Source organism: Canis lupus, chromosome 1 (genome assembly GCF_003254725.2).
Source record: "Canis lupus dingo isolate Sandy chromosome 1, ASM325472v2, whole genome shotgun sequence".
Classification (NCBI taxonomy): Eukaryota; Metazoa; Chordata; class Mammalia; order Carnivora; family Canidae; genus Canis; species Canis lupus.
Window position 1 is genome coordinate 76,324,339 of NC_064243.1, and position 11,018 is coordinate 76,335,356.

Consider the following 11,018-nt stretch of genomic DNA (forward strand, 5'->3'; position numbering starts at 1 on the left):
CCTGCCTATGTCTCTGCCTCTCTCTGTGTGTCTCTCATGAATAAATAAATAAACTCTTTAAAAAAAAAAAGAAGTCAGCTGAATTAAGAACCTTGGTTCTAGATCAGAGAATGGAGTGGGTACCAAATATTTCAAGTAACATTTTGAAATTGGGACCATTTTGACAAGGTTGAATGGGTACTTAAAAAATGTCTGGGACAGACACTTTCCTCAATTCAGAGTCATGACCAGCCTGGGAGCAAGCATGATGAGAAATTCAGAGATGTTTATTTCACACAGTCCTTGGTAATTTTTTAAATGTATTTTGTTGTTATTTTTTGTTTGTTTGTTTGTTTTTAAACATCAAAAGGCCCTTCAAAATGTCCTGGTTGGGATCCCTGGGTGGTTCAGCCATTTAGCGCCTGCCTTTGGCCCAGGGCGCGATCCTGGAGACCCGGGATTGAATCCCACGTCGGGCTCCCTGCATGGAGCCTGCTTCTCCCTCTGCCTGTGTCTCTCCCTCTCTCTCTCTCTCTGTGACTATCATAAATAAATTTTAAAAAAATTAAAAGAAAATACAAAATGTCCTGGTTCTCTGGGGTTCTCGCAGCACAGGTGGTCCTGCCCTCAGAGTGGGGAGTGGGGAGTGTTGTGCCCAAGATCGCCAATCCGAGAAACCACCGAGGAGCCGACACCGATGCAAACACACGAGGGTTTATTTACAAGCTCGAGCTTGGGTCCAAGTGTACACGACACAGCGGAGCAGGGACTTGGACCCCGAGACTAAGAGGCCTACCTTTATAGGGGCCAGTGGCCCATGGGATACACAGAAAGTTGCACAGTCGTGTCGGTCCACACGCATGTGGCCGATTGAATTACACCTTACCCTATAGTGTCCCTTTGAGCTGGCCTATCACTTAGGTCAGAATCGGCGCGCAGTTTTGGCGGGCACAAGGCGGGGTTACATTGTTATGAGCCGATGTCCGATTAGGGTGTGCCCAGCGGCCTGACTAGGGTGGGGCAGCGCCTTAAGCAATAAGCAGGTCCTGTGGGGGTCAGACGGGAGGTGGCGGGTGTAGCACAAAATGGAATCAGTCCTGCTCTGCTTGCCCAGGGTAGGGGATTTTCGTTAAATTTCCTGGGTCCCACAGGGAGTTCTTAACCACTGAGTACCTTGGATGGGACCAGATGATGTGCCTTCTGGTCTTTGCTTAGCAGGTGTGAATCTGTGTCTCAACAAATGACCGACACCCTTGCACCTCACTTACCAACACCTGAAGTGCTCTAAGGATCATTGTTGACAATCAAGGAGGGACCTGTGGAGCATGGCCCTGCATTCAGTGCTGTCACATCTCTAAATTATCAGTGTCTGCCATGCTTGCATTCACTGCTTTATCCATTCATTCAGAAGTTTCCCGGGGCTGACCTTGTATAACAAAGATATTGAAGAACCTTATGCATAGTATTTTTTGAAAAGTATTTTTTTTTATCAATAATTTTCAAATTACTGGAGCTGCCTCAAGGGAAACTGGCAAATTAGGCAGAGAAGAGAGGAAGAAGAAGTTTTATTTTATAAAATTTGCCTTATATTAGGAATAAAGGGCTGCAATGATTTAATTTTTTCTTAAGTGGGAGTTTGTTAGGAGTCCAGTTTTGGTGAGTAGCATATTTGATTGACAGGTGAACTTGTGACTTGCTGGCTTTTTTGCTTGACCTGGAGCATTTCTGTCTCATCTTCATCAACCTGTGTGTCTCCCTGCCCCAGCCTGGGTTGGCCAGGTATGTAGGAAGGTTAAATTGGTATGAGATGGTTGTACTGAGTGGGTCTGAATAAGTGTTCTTTATCTGTCTTATCCTCTTCCTACTTCCTCCCCTTTTTAGACTTTTCTCTTTGGTTCTTTTTTTTTTTTTAATTTTTATTTATTTATGATAGTCACAGAGAGAGAGAGAGAGAGAGGCAGAGACATAGGCAGAAGGAGAAGCAGGCTCCATGCACCGGGAGCCCGACGTGGGATTCGATCCCGGGTCTCCAGGATCGCGCCCTGGGCCAAAGGCAGGCGCCAAACCGCTGCGCCACCCAGGGATCCCTTCTCTTTGGTTCTTTTTAAATTCTTAGGGAATTTATACAAATCAAAAGAACTTATATACTTGGTAAAAAAAAAAAAAATTAAACTGTAGAAAACCAGTGAAATCTACCAGGCTACCTTTATTTAAAAATCATCTTCTATTTTATATTCACTTAATTGGCATATATTCCCTCAAAAAAACAAACGAACCTTTCTCATTCAGTGACTAAGACCCATAGCATGACTGACTATGGTAAATACTAGCGGTGAAATTTTTCTTACGTTCTCTTAATATATTAGTTGCCTTGTTCCTATAGTTACAAAACTTGCCCTCAAATTCTTATAAAAATGTTAGTTGTGTTGTAGGATGTTAGTGAATACAGTAGGGCCACATTGTAGGTAGAAGAATCATCAATTAGTTTTCTTTTATTTTTTTAATTGTCTCTGTCTTTTTATTTGCAGATGGGTTCCGTACCCCTTACACTGACTAGAGATTCTCCGTGGAAAGAGGCAGACACTCCTTGAACTCATGACCTAAAGCACTTACGAGTCAAGAATGTGGCTCACTTTGAAAGCTTTGGGATGATCATAGCTGACGCTTCCAGAAATAGCAGCCAACCAGTGCGGTCAGCTTCCCAAGACACCAGAGTGAATTTCTCAGAAAATCAAACCTTTGGGCTGAGAGGCCTGCAGATGTCATGGTGTTGTTTAGCAATTGGAAGGAAACTTCTCTTCCAGGAAGTGTCCAAAGTGGTTCCTGAAGAAGCAGAGTAGGATCAGGACCAGAGGGCCCAGGAAGGGCCAGGAGAAAGAACCACTCAGCAGAACTGGGTCCAGCTGCTGGCCGATGCCTTGGTCCCTGAGACAAAGAAGTTGCAAAATGTTATGAATTGGGCTCAGAGACATCTGGGTGGCTCAGTGGTTGAGCATCTGCCTTTAGCTCAGGTCATGATCCTGGGGGCCTGGGATTGAGTCCCACATCAGGCTTCCTGCAGGGAGCCTGCTTCTCCCTCTACCTATGTTTCTCTCTCTCTCTGTCTTTCATGAATAAATAAATAAAATCTTTAAAAAAAGAAGTTATTTTCCAACCTTCCAGAAGAGACCAACTGAAGAGTCCCACAGCTTCTCTAGGATTCCCACAGTCTAACCCTTGCCAAAGTTCAAAAGCTCTAGGAAATAAGAAAAAATGCCCATCTGGGGTCCTCTGATTCCCCACGCCTGCTCAGAGAAGACCAGTCCAGACGTTCACAGATACTCTTTAAGCCCTTGAAATAACTGGTCAGAAGTGGACTTGTCCTCAGAATTTCCAAGATCCTTCTTGAGGAAGGATTTCCTGGCAGTGGTAAGAGTGGCAAGAGACTACAGTCAGGAATGAGGGGGAGGGAAAAGCTGCTGAGTGCCCACCTGACAGTCTTCAGGAGGAAGGTTCTGCTCAACAAAAGTATTCCAGAGTGGGAGGTGGTTATATTCAGACTCCAGTGAGGATGAGACATTTCCTGAGAGGCTAGGGCCCCAGCCACAACTCAGTCATGCTGTGTAGGAAGTAAGGTTTTAGAGGAAACCAGACAGAGCCCAGCTCAGAGGAGGAATGTTTATGTGGAACTGGAGAAAATAAAGAAACACCTAGAGGGTGTGTTCTAGGCAGGAAGTATAGAGGGTTCTCAGGAATTGCCTTGTCTCTCACAAGTGGCAGCATGCTAGTGTTGAAAACCACAGTGCTAAGTGGTACTTCCTTCCCTGGGGATGCACCCCTGCAGGTTAAAGTTGAGAAGGCGTGCAGAGGACTAGAGGAGTCCCCTCTGAGGACCACCAAAGATGTCACAGTGCAGTTCAAGGCTCACAGTTCCGGAGGTGAAGATCCCATCTAGAGACTGCCTGGGGGTGGGGGTGGTTCAAGTATGAACCCCAGTCACAGCTCCAATGGAAGGAGGAAGGAATCAGATAATGTGGGGTTCACTTAGGGATCCCTGTAAACTGATTCCATATAAACATTCCTCCTCTGAGCTGGAGAAAAGGGTTTCATGAGCAGCAAATTTATGGACACTTATATAACACGTCATGTGGCCACTGGGGATAAGACACAAGCTTCTGGCTTCATCAGTGTATTTGGTGTATTAATGTATTACCTCTCAGCTTCGTTTTCCATAAATATAAAATAGGGATTATCTTGGCCCCTCTGGGCTGCTGTAACAAAAGTCCCATAGACTGGGAGGGGTTTAAACAACAAACATTTCTGTCTCATAGTTCCAGAGGCTGGGAAGTCCTAGATCAAGTTGCCACAAATCCAGTGTCCTAGTGAGGGCCTCTTCCTGTCTCCTTGCTATGTTCTCAACATCAGCGAAGCAGAAAGGGGAAGCAAGATCTCTTGTGGCTCCTATAAGGGTGCTAATCCCATCATGACCTCCCATAACCTCATCTAACCCTAATGACCTCCCAATACTATCACATGGGGTGGGGGGCTGGGTCTCAACATCTGAATTTTGGGAGGACACAGGCATTCAGTCCATATCAGGGACAGCTGTCAAAATATAAACTGTGAAGATACTATGCAGATATTAGCTTTATTTTGGCAGACCAAAAACCACTAGCTCATTAAAAATAATCTCGGAAAATAATTATTTGGAAAGAGCAAAGCTACAGCATTCTCTTGGCGGGAGAGCTATCTCTCTTAGGTGCCTGCATTTTTCATGAGCAGGATGATTCTATTCATTTTGCTGTCTAGTAATTTGTGTGGAAATAAGCATTTTATGCCTTTCATGTAAAATACATTTTAATAACCAAGCATTAGAAAATAGAATCTGCCTCTTCAATTTGAGTGCTGTGTAGATAGAAACTGATTAATGCATTTTCATTTCATAGAAGAAATTCAGATTAGGAATTCACAACACCTTGCTAGACCTTTATGCAAAAAAAATCTTACTTGAATTCATTCTTTTTTTTTTTTTGAACAAAGTTACATGATTGGTTATAAATAATAGTACAATAGAATACTCAAGCTATTTTGAGATACAGCTAAAATGGTAGAAGATACATATTATTCAAGTATGCTTATAATATTCTCATAAGATCTGGGAAGCTGAGTGGCATAACTTGCCGCAGCGCAGATTACAGAGTGCATCTGTAAAATACAATCTATGCTTAATATGAAATGTGATGGGTTTGTAACTTTTTGTTTTATACTTTTAGGGAGGTTGTGTTCTGCTTCACCCAAAATGACATCCAGAATGACCAGCTATGGGAGATATCAGGATATATCTAATACTGCATGTTCATCTCATACACAAAGAAATGTGAAGCCAAGCCTTGACTTCTCTTCTGTCACATAATATTAATATTTTAAATAGCTAAGTATCAATATTGGCAGTCTTCTGAGAAATTAGTTAATATGCTAGTTTATACAATGTGGTAAACTCTTTGTTAAAATTGTGTTGGAGGTCAACCATGGCAAGATACAGTGTAAAATCAGTTATGTATTGACAGTCTACCATGGCAAGATATAGGGTGCTATAATGGACACAAAAGGGAAGAAGAGACTGTTACTCCAGAGTATGAAGTTCTCTAAGAAAAAATGCAAATAAAATGCTTGGAGAGCAAAAGGAAAAGTTATGCTGGTGGAATCAGAAAAGGAATAATTTAGTTGATTTTCAGAGAGGCCTTGAAGGATGGATAGGAGTTCAACAGGTAAGAAAAGGAATACCATGGATACCTGGGTGACTCAGTTGGTTGAGTGTCTGACTCTTAATTTTGGCTCAGGTCAGGATCTCAGGGCTGTGGGATTGAGCCCCACATCCCCAGCATGGAGCCTGCTTAAGATTCTCTTTCTCCCTCTCTCTCTGCCCCTCCCCTATCATTTTTCTCCATCTCAAAAAAAAAAAAAAGAAAGAAAGAAAGAGAAGAAAGAAAGAAAGAAAGAAAGAAAGAAAGAAAGAAGAAAGAGAAAGAAGAAAGAAAGAAGAAAGAAAGAAAGAAAGAAAGAAAAAGAAAGAAAGAAAGAAAGAAAGAAAGAAAGAAAGAAAGAAAGAAAGAAAGAAAGAAAGAAAGGTGGAAAGAGAGAAAGGAAGAAAGGAAGGAAGGAAGAGAAAGAATAATAGTTTGTGGAAATAGCATGAGTACAAAGAGGTAAGATACCTGGATTTTTTTTTTTTTTAAAGGAGCAACGAGTTTTCTAATGCATTGGATGTATTAGGATTATTTTGGTTGCAAGTGATGGAAACACTGCTCAAACTAGTGGGGTAACAAAAAATGTATTTGCTTACTTGAGGATTTTTTATGGTTTCATCTAGCAATTCCACACAATGACATCAGCATTCAACCTCTTCCCATTTCTTGGCTTTGCTTCCAAGATGGCAAGAACCCTCATGCGTTTTCCTATTACATCTGGCTATGGGGCAAAATTGTGTGGAGGTAGTCTTCTCCAAAGGGTTCCTCACTTGTTTTGTGACCTTTAACCAGTGCCAGAATATAGAAGTTGAAGTCAAAGACTTGCATATGAACTATGGCCTTGCCACTTGTTGACTGAGTGGTTTTGTTGAGTTACTAAAACTCTTTGAGAGTCAGTTTCATCACCTATATAGTGGGCATGATATTTATCCTACCTATTTGAAGGATTATTGTAAAAGTTAATTGAATAAAGTATATGGAAGCACTTTGAAAATTATAAAGTGCTACGTACACGTAAGATATGATTAGTAAAAGTAATTTTAATAGTACGTCTATTTGATAAATCCCAACTTCTCCTAGAACATATCTTTTCAGTATATGTTTATACCCCTTTTATAAAATAGCCCATGACTATTTTAATAGTCCTCCTCTTCATCACCAAAACAGTGAATTTTTATAAAGTACTTACTTTGTGTGTGCCAAGCGTGTTTCATGCAGTGTCTCATTTATTCCTCCCAGCAGTTCATTTTGCAGAAGAGGTCACTGAGATTAGAGAGGTGAGGATCTCGGCCAGGGTCACCTGGTTAGTAAGTGGCAGCGAAACCAGTTTGAGAACTCTTGCTTTGAACCCCTTTTTCTGCAGACTGATTTTCTATAGTCCTGTAGATCATTAACACACATTTCTTACTGTGTATGCCCATGCCACCACAGCTTTAAACTCCTATAGGAAGGAGTCTGCAGTAATCTCTTCCGGTTTCCAGTTGTTCTGAAAGCCACTCCTAGACTGTGATTTTGAACTTTTGGTTGAGTATAGTTTGCTATGAAGACATCTGCATGTTGTGCCATGTTGATATATCCTCAGGTTAAATTACAGCCACCACGCACTATTAGATTCTATGCTCCCATGTCTTATTTGAGCTTTCTGACGTGGAAACCGTTTTTCTTGCTTCATCCAATGTCTTTGGAAAGTGCAAGCGGTTTAATTCCTGAAGTCAAATGTATCAAAAGCACTCAAACTTTTTCCTTGGGAACTTTCAGTTCTATTCTGGTAGCTAGTTTGGCAATAAAATCTGGGGTTCCCCTAAGTTCATATGACCCATAACCAGTGGAAGTGCGGGGCTTGAAGATTTTATCTTACACCCAGACCGGGTTCTGGACTCCAGACACAAATATACACCCTCCTGACTGATCTGCCCATCTGAATGTTTCACTGGAGCTCCACAGTAGGCAGGTACAAAACTACATCCCGGAGTCCCTGTTCCCCATCCCATAATACCCCTGCTTCTCTGTAGTGTCTTCCATTAGTGGCTGGCACCTGTGTACACCCCACTGTCCAGGTCAGAATCCTGAGGGCAGTCCTGACTCCACCCTCTTCCTTACCTTCCATTTTGGTCCATCCCAAATCCTGCTATTTTTGCCTTCTGAATATTTTTGACTCCAGCTATTTCTCTTCATGCTCATACTTTCATCCTCCAGGGGTGGTGAGACTTTGGTAATCTCCCAGGAAGACTATGGTAATCTCCTACCTTGTTCTCCTTAAATGCTCTGGCCTCTACTTTGATTTGATCCTCATACTGCCATCAAAGGGGTTTTTTCCAACCATCCTAAAAGGTCACTGCAGTGGACTGCTATTGCCTTAGAGTGAAGACGATCTGTACTAACATATGCTCTGAGCTCAGGATGGTTCCACCCTGCCTGGTGCCCTCCTCACTGCAGCCCACAGGGACTTCTTCAGGCCCTGGCCACAGTGCATGCTCTCCTGTCCCCAAACCTTTACACTTGCTGTTCCCCTGCTGGGAGTCCCTCCCCCCACCACCAGCAACTTACTGGTTATAAGGGCTACTTAGGGGCTGACCTACTTAAGGGCTGACCACTCCAGAGCTGAGCTTAGAGCCCCATGGGAGCTCCACACCTTGCCACTCTCAGACTAGATCTCGTCTATTCATCTATTTGCTCTCAAGGCACCCATTTTCTTCTTTCTAGGAACTTAATCTAAAATGTAATGAAATAGGGGCACCTGGGTGGCTCAGTCAGTTAGGCGTCCGACTCTTGATTTCAGCTCAGGTCTTGATCTCAGGATCTCCAGCTCCATGTCAGGGTCTGCACTCTGGGGTGGGGAGTCTGCTTGAGGAGTCTCTCTCCCTCTCCCTCTGTGCCCCCCGCCCCAACATGTGCTCTTTCTCTCAAGTTCTGTTTGCCCTTTTATCATTATCATCTTTCTTGTTGCTGAGTCACTTGAACTGCCTTACTATTATGTCTTTTTCCTAGCCTTATTTTCCTTCCAATCTGCTTTAGATCTAGAAATTAATTAAACATACTTGTTAAGCTTGTGTGTTAAATAAGAGTTAATAAGCCTTTGAATGAAAGCCTAAGGAGCAAAGTGCATGGTTCTATGATGCAGAGTTATTTTAGTTTCACTCATCTATGTCCTGAGCTGGCTTTTGGATGCTTGAAATAGTCCCAGGTCTGATAATCTGGGAAGAAAGATATTACCATATTTATTCATGCATTTAGTAGCTAAAGCATTTAAAATAGAATGCAAACTACTTGATAAATAGAACTGAAGAGAACACAAACCAAGCATGAAATTGCACCAAGTAATTTTCCCTATCTACATACTAAGTAGAGCTAGATCTTCAGGAGGTAACTAAGTTGTAGTTAGGAATGAAAAGGTAGAAAAAACGTCCCAGTAATATTTACAGTTAGCCCAACTGCTATATACTGGCCCACATGTCAACACATTTTATTCCAAAAACATTTCGCACAATTTTTCTTAAAAACATTGATTTCACAATTTTTTTCTAGCCCATTTCAGGGGCTAGATTGCTTAAGGAATCGCCCCCTCCCCCCCAAGAATCTAATTAGTATTTGGAGGTGTCTCCATTAGCAAGACCTCTGCAAAGAGAATACCCAAGCTGTGACAATTCCTCAGCAAGATACCATGATAGGAGGATTTGTCCCTCCCCTCCCTGCTGAGAACCTTGGATGGACCGTTTCTTGGCATTCTGCTGTATCTTTTTGGTGCATTCTGAGACTGGATGAAGCAGGCTAGGTGGAGGAGAACTTCATTCCAGATAGACATGAGGGTAGTTGCCATTCCTTCAAAGCCAGGGTACAGTCGGCTGGTTTGACTTACCAGGCAGGTGTCCTTCTTTTCCACCTTCTCCAGGATTCTCCCAAACCTGTGGCATTGACTGAAGTAGATGACCTTCCTAGTAAGAGGAGGGCCATCTTTCCATCAAAGTATGAGTGGGGGCACCTGGGTGGCTCAGTGGGTGAGCATCTGCCTTTGGCTCAGGGCATGATCCCGAGGTTCTGGGATCGAGTCTTGCATGGGGCTCCCCGCAGGAAGCCTGCTTCTCCCTCTGCCTGTGTCTCTGCCTCTCTCTCTGTGTCTCTCATGAATAAGTAAATAAGTCTTTTTAAAAAGTCTATGAGTAGCTACATTCCCCTGTTAGAAGTTTGCCTCAAACATATTCCAGAGAGTGAAAGCCTTGAGGTACAAAGGCCCAGAGTCTAAGGCCCAACAGAATTGATTGATTCTTGGATTCTAGAGGTCAGCAAGAGATCCTGTCCACGGCAGCCGCTTCACCTTTGTCTCGTTCCGTTGGTAACTGTAAGTAACTTCTAGCTCTTCATGCTTCAGGGAACATCTATTTTTTTAAAGATTTTATTTATTTATTCATGAGACACACACATAGCAAGGCAGAGACATAGGCAGAGGGAGCAGATTCCCTGTGGGGAGCCTGATGTGGGACTCAATCCCAGGACCCTGGGATCATACCCTGAGCAGAACGAAGGCAGATGCTCAACCACTGAGCCACTCAGGTGACCCAACAAAGGGAACATCTTGACTTAACTAATTCATGTAACAAATTTCCTGAGATCCTGTTACCAGCAAACACTGCCTCAGGAACTGGGATGTAGTAAACAAAACAGACAAAAACATCCCTCCCCTCCTGAAGATCACGACAATAAGCAACAAGTGCAAAGGCCCTGACGGGAAGCCTTCTTGGTTGTGTGTGCGTGAGTGGTTTTGGAAGCCTTTCATGCATCTGTGTGGTACATATGTGTGCATGTGCATCCTTAACAAGTGATCACAAACACCGTCACTAAAGAGCACACTGTCTGCTTACTTAAGCACAGCTTGGAGGGCTTTCCATAGCAATAGTCAGGTCTGGCTCAGTCTTTGGCAGCGGTACCGGGTTCCATGTCCGTTGTGATTGTGTTATGTGCAGTTATCAGTTCCCCGCAAGTGCACTAAGCTGTGGCTGGTTCTCAGTCCACCTCCAGGTCTGGGAACTAGGGAGGCATTTTCCCTGCCCATTTCTCTGCCGCCTCCCATATGGGTCATGTGACTATATCTTGGCCTCCCTCTTGCCAACTCCAGGGTCTTAGCGGCTCTTTCTTTCCTTTGGATCTTCAGTTCCAGAAAGACCTGTCCACCTTCATGCTACTTTCTGAGTCCTTAATCCAGGGTCAGCTCTTGATGGTGTTGTCCTGTCACTGCCTCTTTTGCTCCCTGATCTATTTTTCATTTTTTTTAAAGATCATATATTTATTTATTCCTGAGAAACACAGAGAGAGAAGCAG

General features: G+C 43.1%; 1 long non-coding RNA gene across 1 annotated transcript; it reads right to left on the reverse strand.

The window, feature by feature from the left end:
* Positions 1-627: 627 nt before the first annotated feature.
* LOC112644657 (uncharacterized) lies at positions 628-10,733 on the reverse strand. The gene is made up of 3 exons (XR_003126616.3): positions 10,562-10,733; positions 6,895-7,005; positions 628-2,904 (listed from the first exon to the last, which is right to left on the reverse strand). It is a non-coding gene; the product is annotated as an uncharacterized LOC112644657 (long non-coding RNA).
* Positions 10,734-11,018: the final 285 nt, after the last annotated feature.